Source organism: Chinchilla lanigera, unplaced genomic scaffold (genome assembly GCF_000276665.1).
Source record: "Chinchilla lanigera isolate Chin_1 unplaced genomic scaffold, ChiLan1.0 scaffold00069, whole genome shotgun sequence".
Taxonomy (NCBI): Eukaryota; Metazoa; Chordata; class Mammalia; order Rodentia; family Chinchillidae; genus Chinchilla; species Chinchilla lanigera.
Genome location: NW_004955470.1, coordinates 10,535,194 through 10,549,214, shown reverse-complemented (window position 1 = coordinate 10,549,214; position 14,021 = coordinate 10,535,194). Strand labels below are relative to the sequence as shown.

The 14,021-nt window shown below is 52.6% G+C and overlaps 1 protein-coding gene across 1 annotated transcript in view; it reads right to left on the bottom strand.

Annotated features, from left to right (window-relative positions):
- Window positions 1–14,021, bottom strand: part of Nck2 (NCK adaptor protein 2) — a 105,085-nt gene that overhangs the window by 43,832 nt on the left and 47,232 nt on the right. Inside the window, exon 2 of the mRNA XM_005400789.2 lies at window positions 2,516–2,680. The gene's annotated coding sequence lies outside the window, so the exon portion shown is untranslated. The remainder of the gene's footprint in view (window positions 1–2,515; window positions 2,681–14,021) is intronic.

The window sequence follows — 14,021 nt, the reverse complement described above, 5'->3', positions numbered from 1 at the left end:
AGAAGAAGTGCTCATAGCTTTCTAAGGAGAAGACACTGCCCTTCACATGCTTGTCCCATTGGGGACCACGGCAATGCCCAAGCACAGACTGGAGTGAAGTGAAGGCTGCACACCTATATAATGACTGTGAAAATCAAGGGCACCTCCCTCTCCTCGGGGTCTCCACCCGGCAAAGGAGGCCAGGTGCAGCTGTGAGGGTCCCAGTGGGGGCCAAGAACACGGGGCAGAAATGCGCCCCGAGGAAACAGGGCTTCGAGATCCCCCTTGGGCTCCTCCACCATATACCTCAGACAGCCTCCATCTTCCTGCTGCCCAGGAGCTGGTGTGGATCACTAAGGACCTCACCTACAGCCAGCACCTCCAGCCCACCGAGCCAGTGCCGCCAGCCTTTCTTCCTGCCAACTCGAAGGATCAGGCTGACCAGCTGCCACCCCCCACCCCTGCTTAGGTCCCTGGGAGCCCCTGGAACCTGCTACCCCTCACCCACACAGACTGCCCTGGGGTCTGCACAAGGGTGGCCTCCACTCTGACCCCAGAGAACACTCTGGTTCTCCGGACTCCTCTCAACAGCCCGTCACCCTGCTGGGCACAGGGACTGGCACCGACCTCCACTCCACAGTCACCAGTTGCAGAGCTGGCACCCGTAAGGGCTTGAGAAAAAGTGTCAGAACTGTATTTTATCTGTTTGCATAGCTGCTGAGACACAGTGCCAAAAGGCACTGGAAAAGCAGCCCGGAGGGTGGCTGCTGCTCTCAGTAAAGATTTACTGTCTGAACGGAAGCACCTCGTGATTCCCTAGATTTCTCTGAAACACCAAAGCATTTAATGAGGAAACCAGGGTCTTTGGGTGGATCTCACAAAGCTAGGGAACAGAAGTCACCCTTTGCGGGTACAGGGGACAGATCCTTTAACAGGTGTGCGTGTACAGTAAGCCGCCTGCTCGCCCCACCTGGCTGTGCCACACCCCTCAGAGGGAGGCCCCAGGCGTGGAGTCTGAATGCCGCTGCCACCAAGGACCGACCGCCTCAGGAAGCAGAGTCAGCGTCGATCTCTGATGAGCTACGGATGGATTTTGCCGGGTGGATCTGAAGAGCTGCGACTTCTCGCTGATGTCCCTGACATCTGACCAGTGACGCCCACACTCACCAAGGACTAGGCCTGGAGAGGCGTCACTCCGGGGACTGGCTTCTGAAAAACAGTCACTAGGACTTTGAGCAGGTCTCTGTGGTAACTCAGACTGCAGGACTGACAAGGGAACACCCCACAGTGCCTGTCCCCTACAGGGTCTGAAGACGGGCCGGGGGGCCCTGAGCTCACAGGCTAGCAGTGAAGCGAAGGGCAGGATGGGGACAGCAAGGGTCAGGTCCTCCGTCCCCAGCCAGGACCCGCTCTGCAATCACAACAGCAACACCCTCAGAGAACAGCTCTGGGGCGTCAACAGTAACACCCCAAGTAAACAGCACGTGGGCATATTCGCCCGCTGAGACTAAAGGATACCAAGCTGGACACGCCAGATACTTAATCCTCCCTGACCCATCTTACATTGTTCCAAATGCCGCACTTCAAAAGGACATCACCGAAATGGAGAAGGTTCCGCATTTAAAACAAACAAATGAAACATAGTCCAGGAGAAAGCACATCCACCAAATATTTTAAGAGTCATTTAGACCAAGCAAAAGGTACTCTAATTTACGTTGACATAGTTAATTCACAGAAATCGTTATCCCAAGAGGTTCCAAAGTTCAAAATTCTGGAGTCAAGCATAGTTCAAAACAATCTGTAAATAACAGAAGCAAAAGCTGGCTAGGGAATGCCAGTCCTTAAAGGTGGCACAGTACCTTGACTCCAGCACTTCTCACCCCCAACCAGAGTCAGAGCAGCAGAGAAACTTGGCCCCAGACAGCAGCTGAGATCCTAAGCCAAACTCCCCCAACTATTTGTTAGGGCAAGCAATACTTTTGTGGGCTGAAGCTCAGGGGTAGAGCACTTGCCCAGCGTGTGCAAGGCCCTGGGCTCCATCCCTGCAAGAACCAAAAGGACCCCCCACCCCACCCCATGTCTTTGGCCACCATATCCATTTATCCTAGGACCCAGGCACCAGACCCACACGTCTATTACGGTTATGTCTGCACTACCACACACGAGCACACTTCTCACATGGATGGGTAGAACCTTCCCAAGACAGCTCCCCTAGTTTGCACCTTCTGACCCGGATTATCATCTCAGCCTCAGCAGGAATCAGTCTTCCTCTAGGCCCCGCGCAGTTCTCAGCTGTGCTCCCTGTCCTGATTTGGTGAAGCGGGAGGCTCTCGGAACATGCTTGAGAACCAGTGTCTGGCCACAGCCTGGCCCGTGGGTAACGTTCACCCTCCCACAGACTTCCTGTCTACGTGCTTGACACGTCACCTGTTACTGCTCCAGCAGGACAAGCCCATGTCTGCACCAGGCTCCTGGAAAGCATAAATTAACCCCACCTCAACAAGCCCAAGCCACCACCTGAAAATCACAGCTCTACCTTTGGCACACAGTTACGAGAGGTGACTGGCCAAGTGCAGAACTCTTGGGAACGATGACCTTTTCCCCCGAGGCCTCCGAAGGTGCAGAGCTGCAGGGATTCTCTGAACTCGCAGATCCAGCTCAGATCTCGGGGAGAATCATGGTCTGCAGCGTCACGCGTGACCTGCAAGGAATCGGAAGCCCGCGTTAGGTGTTTGTGTGCTGGGTTTTAATTAACCGCATGCATTGATTTGCTCGGACAAACACTTAACAAAAAGGAAACGCGTTTCTCCTCGGGTTAAAGGCACCCCCGGCCCCAGAATGATGCACAAAATTGCCAGGGCGAGGAGCAGGCTGCGGAGTGGGGCCTGGCCACTGTCTTGTGGCGGCCAAGTTTTCCGCAGTGCCACACGCTTGGGCAGATGCTTCAGTCCTTGACCAAGATTTTGAGGGGACCCTGAAGTCCTCTGCAGACTCCTGAGTGAGTTCGCTGGCATTTTTAATTACATTTCAGACCCGGAGGGGATCGCTTGACAGTTCACTCAGACATCTATTAATTCATCCCTGGCGTGATTATAACCCAAAATGTTAAACACCCTACAGGAAAATCGAATTCTATTTTCGTCAAACAGAAAAAGATAATTCAACGAGGGCCATCATAAAAATGTTATAAGGCAAGTTCATAAATTGTGGTTTAAAAATTAATCCCTCTTCATGCCTTCTCTACCATTGTCTTAAAAGCGGCTTGCTTTTTTAAAATACATGATTTAATTCAAGGAAAAGGTAACAACGGAACACAATGATTAAATGTAAACCAGGAAGAGTATACCCTTCTCTCTGCCAGCCCCCTCCAAGAACAGCTTGGCCCCTGGGGGAGACACCATGTGAGCGACTTTCTGACCCGAGCCCCTCGTGGAAGGAGGCCATCAACACATGGTGATGCACCGGGCAGCCACGTCCTCAGACACCTCGGCATTTGTACACCCAGGCGCTGTCCTGGAAGTAGGTGTCGTTTTAGGGTTCTAATGGAGCTGGGCTTCCAGAGGCCCAGGCCGGGGTGAAGCCGGGCTATCTGCTCTCCACACACGGCTCTCTCTGCCCATGCTGTGCCGGGTGGATCAAGATCAGCTACAATTGCTAATGTCCTTCCAGGATACACAGCAACACTCACATTTACAGAGGTTTGCTTTTCTTTTGCAGTACTGGAGATCAATCCAAGGGTCGTTCTACTCCTGAGCTACATCCCCAACCCTTTTTATTTTTACTTTTGAGAGAGGGTCTACCTAGGTTGCCCAGGCAGGATTTGACTTGAGATCCTCCTGCCTCAGCTTTCCTGAGTTGAGATTACTGCATGTGCCATACCGCACCAGGCTATGCTGTTAACTTTTTCAGGAACTGTGTTAACGAGCTTTCTATCACTGTGACGCAATGCCTGAGATTTTGGTTCACGGTTTCAGAGGTATTGGTCCATGGTCAACTGGTCTGTGGCAAGGCAGAACACCAAGGCATGGAAAGGAGCAAGGCACACAGCGGCAGGGAAGTAAAAGGAGAAGGGAGGAGCTGGGGTCCCCATGGCCCCTCTAGGGCCTGCTGCCAGCATGTCACTTTCTCCCGCTATGCACACCTAACTCCCTCCCAGTAGGCACGCCCCTCTGGTGACCCAGCCTCTGGCACATGGCCTTTACCATGCAAACCTTAGTGCGGTGGTTCAAGGTTTTCTGTGACAAGCTGAGCATTTGGGTCTTTAAAACTCCAAACCCAGCAGGTTTTTCACATCCCATCCGTGTGAAGGCGAGTGTAGAAGCAACGCTCAGACAGCAACAGGGAACCAAAGGTCGGCGACTTGTCACAGGTAAAACAGCGAGCGAACTGGGTGGGGATTCAGCCCTCTGACAGCCAGCCGGTCTCTGCACGGCACCGGTGAGCACAGTCAGAGCAGCTGCTGCAGAAGGCAAAGCAGGAGGGATCCACACCACGGTGCCAGGAGCCACCCGGACTCAGGTGTGAGAAAGGACCGCTGCAATGCTCTCCTCGAGAAATCATCGCACTGGCAGGCCCCTGACACGGAAACAGACACCTCAGAGCTCTCTCCCTGGGTTAACCGCAGGCCCCTGCCGGCGTCGAATACAGGCTCTCGGCTTCTCAAAGCTTCTGTCCAAATCAGGTCCCAATTACAAACCGTGATCGCAACCCTCCAGGAAAGTACTTTTTGCAAAAGACCTTGTAGACAAGACAAACACGAACGTGCACAGGGTCGCGTGCAGGCAGAGGGCCTCGGCAGGATCTGACTCCAGGATTTGCTGCACAGTGGCTTTGGCAGATGGAATACAGGGAAGGGTGCGCGCTCATCTCTGAGCACACTTCTGCACTAACTGCATGTGCCCCTCTAGAGGTAAAAAAGAGGGATCGATGCAGATACCATGGGTCTCTTTCTGCACTTTTATTTGACCCCTTAATGATACAAAACTTTACCACTGCAGAAGCCCAAGACCTCTGCAACCCTGCCATTTCCTTTTTCTCGGTTAGACTATGACCTGGGACTTTGCATTCTCAACTCTTGAAAGCGGGCTCCATGCTGCAGGATGCAGCCCCTCAGCTCAACCTGTCCCTACACAGAGCCACGCATCACAAAGCCACGCGCTGCCCGGGTCAGGCTTGGAGCTTCTGTCATGTCTTCTGGGTGGTCCTGGGCTGCCTGGCCCTGCCCTGCCTGAGTCGACACGGGTGTTCAATTCATACGTCTGTAACAATACACTTTGCTCCAGTGCAGGCAGCAGGGTTAACAGGAGGGCCATGTGCCTTGATCTGCTGCCAGCCAAGGCTGCGTGCCCTGTGGTCACAGTACTGCTGAACACCACGGCTCCACCCGCCGCAGAGCTGGCCCATCGTCTAGACAGCTGAAGTCTCCCTGTGCAGAACCCGGGACACACTCTCCTGCCCGACACCAGCTGTACCAGAGGTCAGCACGCACAGGGCGTCACTTGCTGTGGCTGCCCCTCCAGCTTGCCAGGAACGCCGGGAGACAACCACCCCCCTTCTGCTCAGGGTGCCCAGGCTAGAACAGGAACATGTGCCGTGCAACAGCAGAGACCACCAGGAAAGGGAAGAGCTGGCGAAGAGCATGCGTTGCTGCCATCTGCCTGGGATATCTGCCATTCCAGAGGCTCCGACCTCGCAAATCAAGCAGGGGCCCTGACAGGCTGTCAGAGAAGCCCTGAAACAAGACACACACAACCTGCACTGCCAGAGCACTCTTTGTCTCCAGCCAGTGCACAGAGACCCGTCTGGTGACATTCTCCGGCTGCGTCCGCAGGGCCCCTGCCCGGAGACCTGGACAGGTACCAAACCCAAACTGCACAGGGAGGGCACAGCCCGGAGCCAAAATGACTGGGACCAGAGCAGCCCCAGGTTTCAGAGTTTTTCAGATTTTAAAATATTTTCATGTAGATTTTTACCAGCTTAGTACCCCTGATCCCCAAATCTGAAATGCTCCAAAATCCAAAACTTTTTGAGCACCAGCTTCAAAGTGTTTTGGATGTCAGAGCACTCCAGGTTCCAGAGTAGCGATGTTCAACCTGTACACGTAAAACACGTCAAGAGAAGGAATACTGTATTTGAAGGCAGCAATCACTGTTGCAGAGCGTAGGGCCAGCAGAGCCTACAAGCCGATGCCCCGTGAGGTCCTCCGGGACACTAAGTCAGAGCCCTAGTCAGTAAAGCTAACGTCACCGTTTTTTCTCTTTACTTAAAAGGGGAAAGGTGCGTGACCACTGCAGGGCACTAGCGCTCACCCCTCCATCCCTCCACCGCCTCCCGGGCTCAACACCTGTCCCCCCAGCAGGCACAGCAGTGGCCTGCGAGTGGCTCTCTAGCTCAGCTAAATCCAGGGCCGCTGGACCCTGCACGGGACAGCACAGGGCCAGGGCCATGGGCGTCACTGCCGGCAGAACCAGCTACGGCTCGGCTCTGAGCCATGTGGAGGAAGGCCCCACGCCATGGCAGACATGGATCCAGAAACTGAGCCGAGTGGTCCCAGCCTCCTACAGCCCTCGCGAAAGTCCGGCCCTAGGGTCGTCTTCATCCCAAGTGCGAGCCAGTGTGGACGGAGAGACACTGAGCAGCTTAGACAGCTCACGTGCAAAAGGCCGAGGCTTGCAAGGGGGCGACTTCAGCTCTGGGTCATTGATGACCCTCGGCTGAGGGCCCCAGGCAGGGCTCGGGGAGCAGAGGTCCGTCAGCCACTTTCAACACATCCCGTGAAGCCAGGACTCTCAGTCAGGAGAAAGCGTCCTGGAGAGGAAAACTCATTCGGCTGCACAGGGCTGGGCGTGCATCGACTCCAAAGCAGTGACCCCAGTGATCGGGAGGAAAAGCCAGTCCTGAGGCTGTCTCGGCGGCCACAGGACATCGCAGGAGGGTCAGACCCCAGGCCTGACTGCGTCACCTTCGGGAATGAGGCTTTCGGCCTCAAGTACTGCAGGGCTGCGAACAGACAAACCTGCAGCCAGCAGCTGCAGACACAGAACAAGCAGCAAAGCAGGGACCGGAGCACAGGGTGACGCGGCTGGGGGACAGGAGGACAAGGTGCAGGTGCAGCCAGGCCACCAACACGTTGGCTCTGCGTGTGTCACCTGAGGCCCTCCGCCAGGGCCCCGAAGCTCAGCACTGGAGCTTGGAGGCACACAGGAATGGGCCTCAAGCTTACCAAACACTCATCCCGCGGGGCCCAAAGCTTACCAAATAATGTGACTCCTAACTGCATTTGCACTTTGCAGTCCAGTCCATCACCTAGAAATCCTAACATATAGGCCTCGGCTTAGCAGCCCTACTTCCAATGGTTTGGGAAGATTTCTACTTGTTGAATGGAGCCTCTTCGGTACACCTGTTCCAGGGTCTAAGATGCTCCTCCAAGGCTTTTCCATGAGTCCAACCCTACGGCCTGTCATACGCAGGAGAGCCCTGCGCTGTCCCTGCACCCTAACCCGACCCTCCTCGATCAGGGCGTGTGTGACAGGCCCCCTGGCACTGTCGGCGCCCATGGGACTGGGTCCTGGTCCCAGGAGTTAGGATGCCCATGCGCAGCACGCTGACCGAGCAAACCCGAAACTCCAGGGCACAGCATGGAGTAAAAGCCAAGTGAACCCCTTTCTGAAGAAGAGAGGAAGGGACCTGCAGAGGGACGCTGAGTTCTGAGACTGACATAATAATTTAGGAACGCCTGGTGACGCTAAGGGTGTCCTCTAACTGTGGGAATTGGCCAGGCCCCATTCTGAACAGTGCACATCCCTTACCCTTGGGAGAAGGACCGAAAACCAGGGCAACCGCAGAGAAGGCAGCTCCGGCACATGCGCACGCTGCTCTCCCTGCTGTGCTTCACAAGCAGCGCCTCTGACTCCACGCAGCTGGGCTTGCATGGGCATGCGTGGATCTGCCTGGTTGGGCCTTCTACCGCCTCTGGGTCAAAATTCGGTGCCAGCTTCAGCCTAGTGGAAGAATTTTTCTTCTGCGTTCCCTCAGCACCGGACAGCACTCACCATGCTGCAGAGGTTTGCAGACCCCTCTGCTCCAGGCTGAGCTGTGTCCCCAGTGAACTCCACAGGCGGAAGCCCAGCCTCCAGCACTTGGGGCAGGAGCTCTTTAAAGAGGCTGCCAAGCTTGGCAGTTAGCTGGGGCCCGAAGCCAAGCAGAAGCAGATGCCGGGTCAAACGCACAAAGGGGGTCCCAGCAGAAAGGAGCCCCAATCTCACCTCCGCTGAGCTTCCCAGCCTCCAAACAAACTGCAAGAGGAGGAAGGTGCGCTGTGTGAGAGCCCCCACTGGCACGAGACTGTTCTCCGTGGCATCCGTCTCCTGGCGCGAGACGCACACAATGGAACCTCAAAGCCTGCCCCGAGCACGTGCACCCATGAGTGAGTCAGGGTTAATGTCACAATCCCTGCGACCACGCCAAGCGCCTCCCAGCCCCTGCTCCTGCACACGTGACGGACAGGTGATCGCCAGCATCCAAACCCAGCCTGAGCAGAACCCCAGGGAGCACCCGCGGCCGGGACACAGGCGACGCTGTCCCTTCTCTAAGGTCAGCCTGGACGACACGCACGAGGAGACAGGTGCAGAAGGCATCCGCACACACGCTGTCGCCCCGTCACAGCACTTAGGGACACACGCACGCCATCCCCCACTTGGCCTAGCACAGACCAGAGACCTTGTGTGCCCAACACACCAGCGCCCAGCCCAGACACGAGGACGAGGCTCTCCTCACACCCAGAATCACTGTGAATCTCCAGGATAAATCCTGGATCTCGTTAGTACCCCCATTTTCTCAAGTCTCATAAATGCCTTTTTAGAACTACTTGAATCCAGATCCAAATCACATTCACAAAGTAGTCTATTCTACGTCTCTCAAGTCGTGTTAAACCTATGTCACCTCATGGACACCGTGCTGAAGAGTCGGGGAGCTCTGTCCGTGGATGGGGACCCTCCATACACCCTGCAGCTAGCTTGCGGTGTCTTCACCTGCACCCCTTGAACATCTCAGCAGCCTGAAGATTCCTCCTGGGGAGCCCCAAGGTTCGAGACTAACTTTCCCAAGGGTGGGGGCCGCCTGTGTGCTGGGCACAGTGAGCAGCCCCTCACCTCCAATTTCGGGAGAGAAACAACAGACCGGAGGTGCTAATGTGTGGGCAAGGCCGGGCACTCCTCAGCCCTCTGCACACTTTCCGGCCAGCATCAAGGTGCTTACCGAAGGAAGGAAAAGCCTTGCTCTGGTCTCCCTGACACCTTAGGAAAGGACCTGAGATATAAAGGTCACAGAGTTTGTAAGCATTGAAGAACATCATTTGTTCTATGTTTGAGAAGATGGGTTAGTAGGCTGAGCAGCTAGGAGCAGAGGAGCCTGCGCAGGGGCTGCCGGGCGGAGGCACCAATGGGGCAAGCGTCACTGCAGAAGAGCATCGCACGCCATCTGAGCAAGGTGGCATTTCCAGTCCCCACCGGGCACTGGGAAGCAGCACGGTTCTACTGCCCTTCAAGCAGTCCTAAGCTGTGTACACTAGAGAATCTTACTCCATGTGTCACACGGACACGAGGGTTCTCCCGAGCCCTGACTGTCAGATCCAGACACACGGCACCTTCCTTTCCTTCATCTTCAAGTGGGCTGCACGGTGCCACTTCTGGGTTAAGTTCAGAAAGCCAAGTGCTGAGTCTGCAAGGGCTGCTGTTCAGGAGCATGTGTATCCCAGTAGGAAATGTCCAGAGTGGATCTGGTTGGGCTGGGCTCTCTGGGTGTGAGACTGAGTAGCTGGGCCCCCAGGGTACAGGGCACAGGGCACAGGCGACAGGGCCAATGCAGATTCCAGTTTCCAGGACCCGAGTGTGCCTAACTGCCTCTCCTGCCAATTACAGCACTAGTTGCTGCGGTCTTGACTGTGAGTGTCCCCAAGACCCACGGGTTAGCCCTTGGGGCAGTGAGCCCATCCCTTACTTTTCTACTGTAAATTTGTAATTTACATTATAGTAGCCACTGTGCCTCTCAGGACCTTTCCCGGAGGGATACAGGAAGCAATCTATGCATTAACCCACTTGGTATGATGAACGGCAAGGAGCACGCATGTGTATAAAAGTGGCAAGACAGAATTTGGACCCACCTTTTAGGCCCCATCTGGTTCTGCATATGTTTACCGGAGCATCACAGAGGGTCCAATAGACCCACACCACTCCAGGATTTGGTTACAAAAAGTTTTCTTTTGATTTTTCTGGTAGAAATAGCCCAGTTTAGTACAATGGCACATGAAAAACCAGATTTACAAGTTTTGGAAGAGGTCAACAGTGAATCATCAGATTACGCAAGCACGAATGATGAAGATGATCTATTATGGTAAAATACCTGCCTTCATAACAGAAGAGTGGTGTGGGTGGATGACGATGATGACAACAATGACTCTGACATTGGTCATGTGAGCCAAAGTTCCTGTGACAGTGAAATGGAGCAAGAATTGACTGATACAGACTCAGGGAATGCAGACCTCCTTGATTCAGATGATGAAGAAAACAGCAATGTGAGGACATATTCGAATGACTAGTTGAAATGTTATGAAATGGACACACAACCAAATGAAATGATCCAGCATTAGAACTAGGTCTGAAAATATGGTGAAGGTCTTGGCAGGGGCGAGACATTTCACACAGAATGCCAGCACTGCCATTCAATATTGGCAGTGGTAACAGATGAAATGCTACAAGATGCTGTGAAACACATGAAGGCTGAAATGCAACAAAATATTCTGTATGCACCAATAGCCACCTTCAAAAGTGTATTTATGATGATACCTCACTAGCTGAACTGAAATCATTCATAGGTCTGTGGTAGTTAGCACAGATCTCTCATGGCGATCGCAGGTATGTCAAAGACTTACGGAAGGGGGCTGGGGATTTAGCTCAGCGGCAAAGCGTCTGCCTGGCAAGCGCAAGGTCGTGAGTTCGGTTCCCGGTACTGGAGAAAAACAAAACAAAACAAAACAAAACAAAAAGACTTACGGAAAAGTGATGGGTCAAAATGGTATAAAAATTTATGCCTTTGTAGGTAGGAAGACTTTTGCTTTCAATTTAGACATTTATCCTGGAACTCAGCCATCTGGTCCTTATGTGTATAGTCATGAACTAAATGACGCTGTGAACGGACTTGTTGCTCCCATTTCCCAAACTAATCTGAATGAGACATCTGACAACTGGTTTACCAGTTTCCAATTGACGTGACATTTGCTAAAAAAGCACAAGTTGACCAGCACAGGAATTGTACACAGGAACAAAGCAGAAATTCCACACGAAATGTTGCAGTTTCACAACAGAGAATTGTATACTTCAATTTTTGGATTTCAGAAAGATCCAATATTGGCCTCATATATGCCAAAGAACAGCAAACTGGTACTGCAGATGTCAACATTTCACCATGATGGAAATACTGACAGGGAACCCTCGACAGAACGGAAGCCTAAGACGGAAACTTTCAACCACAGAACCAAACGTGGAGTAGATGTTATCGATGAGTTATGCAGCAACTATGATGCTACCTGAGACACAAAGCATTGCCTAATGGCTGGGTTTTACTCAATCCTAAACAATGTGTGGCACAGTTTGATAGTTTACAAAGAAAACAACAAGTGCAAAACATCATGGAGAAATTTTGTGAAAGGGCAGGGACTACAGCTCATAAGAGATCATTTACAGCAGAGGAAGAACTAATGTTTCTGCCCGGGGAACCACGCCAAAAAACTGTGGAGCACACTGATGGGCTGACAGGTGAACAAGCGGGTGCAGCATCACAAAGACCTACTAGGACAACAGGGAAAAAAGGATGTCAACTGCACCCTGCAAAAATACAAGAAAACAAAACACACATACTATCAGCGTAAGCAGTACTTGTGTACGGAACATGTAGTTGTCATGTGTGAGAACTGCCTTGGGTGCGACAGGTGAAGCAAGGCTTATTTTTGGGTAGAATTCTATTGGTATTTTCATTGTAGTTCAAATAGGAATTTATTTGTTGTCTTTTAGGTTTTGTAAGCAAGTACACAGCTGATGTGAAAACGCTGATGTCTATTCTAAAGCACAATACATATTAAGAATTTAGTAATTTACTGTATTGATATTTTATGTTCCTGTTAACTGCATGCTATATAATATAATAAGAACCTCCTGACAAAACAGCAAGACCACTGAGATATAAAGTATGTCCTACAAAAAGACCAGGAAAGCAAAACACACGTGCTGTCAGTGTAAGCAATGGGAGTGCATGGAATATGCTGCTGTCATGTGTGAAGACTGCCTTAGACGTGGTAACTGAAGATTTTCCTTTTGTAGAGTGCCACCGGTATGTGCATTGTAGTTCATGTAGAAATTTATTTCTGATGCTCCTTTTCAGACTCTGTACACCAAAAACTAGTCCGTATTGAAACTTCTGATGCTTTTTTATGAACACTCAAAGAATATTAAAAACTCAATTTTATTTTTGTGATTTCTCCTGTTAAGCACTCATTGTTTAATATAATAAAACTCATAAAATTAAAATTAGTAACTGACCAATAGAAATACTCCAAAGAGTAAACGTGGGTCTGGCAGGCTCAAGTTCATGTGTCTCCTGAGATGAAGGGGCTAAGACGAAATTAGTCTTATGTACAGGGGTGGCCCCCAGGGTGGGGCTGGTGACCTGAGGAGGTGGCACTCGCGGAGTTGTTTAGGTCCTGGCTGTGGCCATGCCTCGTCCTCTTTCTGTCCTGGGCATGAGGGCAGTGGCTGTGCTTGGACGCATTCCCACTGAGACAGGCTGCCCCGGTCCACAGCACCAGGGCCACCCAAATGGGGACAGAAATCTCCAAACCCAGGAGTCCACAGGCCGGCCCTCTTCTCTGGAGCTGTGGTCGCAGGTGTGTGCTGCAGTGACAGAGAGCAGCCACGACCCGGGTATTTGACAGACCAGAGACCACCCAACCTGAGAAGCCCGGGGAGCAGGGACGCCCCAAACTGGAGCAGGGCACTCAGGGAGATTTTGTCTGCAGGGTGTGTATATTGTATAAAAAGAAATGTGGACTATAAAAAAACTTGCCGGCCACTGCAGAAGTCCCACAGAATGGATACTCTTGTAAGACACTGGGAAAGTCAGTCCCCCTCCCCACCACCCTCCCCACCCGAGCAGCACTGCGTCACTCCGCCCGGCTCCCCATGCCTGAGTGGGGGCGACTGTCTTGGCGAGCCACAGTGAAGTTCCACACAACGCAGATGAAAGGAAATTAGAAACCTCTCGTTTTAAGACAGGATGAAGACGCAGAGACCATCTGCACGTCCGTGGCAGGGTGGCTGGACGGGCAATGCCGACGTGAGCTGCCCCAGCCCTCGGAGCTGCGATGCAGGGAAAGACGCCCACACAGAAGACCCACACTCAGCACCTCGCTTACCTGGGAGCTCACGGAGCACAGGTGGGGAGCTGGTGGCCGGGGGCCTCGGCGAGGGGAAAATGAGGGGATTTGGTCAAAAGGTACAAAATTCCAGTTAAAAATATGGACATGTGCTATAGATCTAATTTAAATTTAAAAGAAAAATTTCGAGGTCTAAAAGTTATAAAGACATAGATTGATGGTTATTCCAGTGGAACTCAAGTTTTAACATCACCACGCACTTACAGCACATTTGGCCCGGCACATGCTGGAGTCCTCAGGGCACATTCCGCACCCTCCCAAGCGCCCCCTTCACGGCCCTGTCTCCCTGCGGCCCTCTGTGCCTCTCCGCCAGCAAGGCTGGTGCTCCCGTGTCTCCAGACCCCGCTCCAGCCCAACCCCATCCCTCAGGCTCGAGTGAGAGCAAACCCACTCTCTTCGGGGAGCCTGACCTCCACCCCCGAGAAGTCATGTTTTGCAAGGTTGCATGCTGTCATGGACACAGCCCTGCAGGGCGGACTTCGCATTGAATGACTCCTCTTCACACTTTGCAGTCAATAAACTGTCTCTCCCATAATCACATCTGAAGATTTGTTTTAAT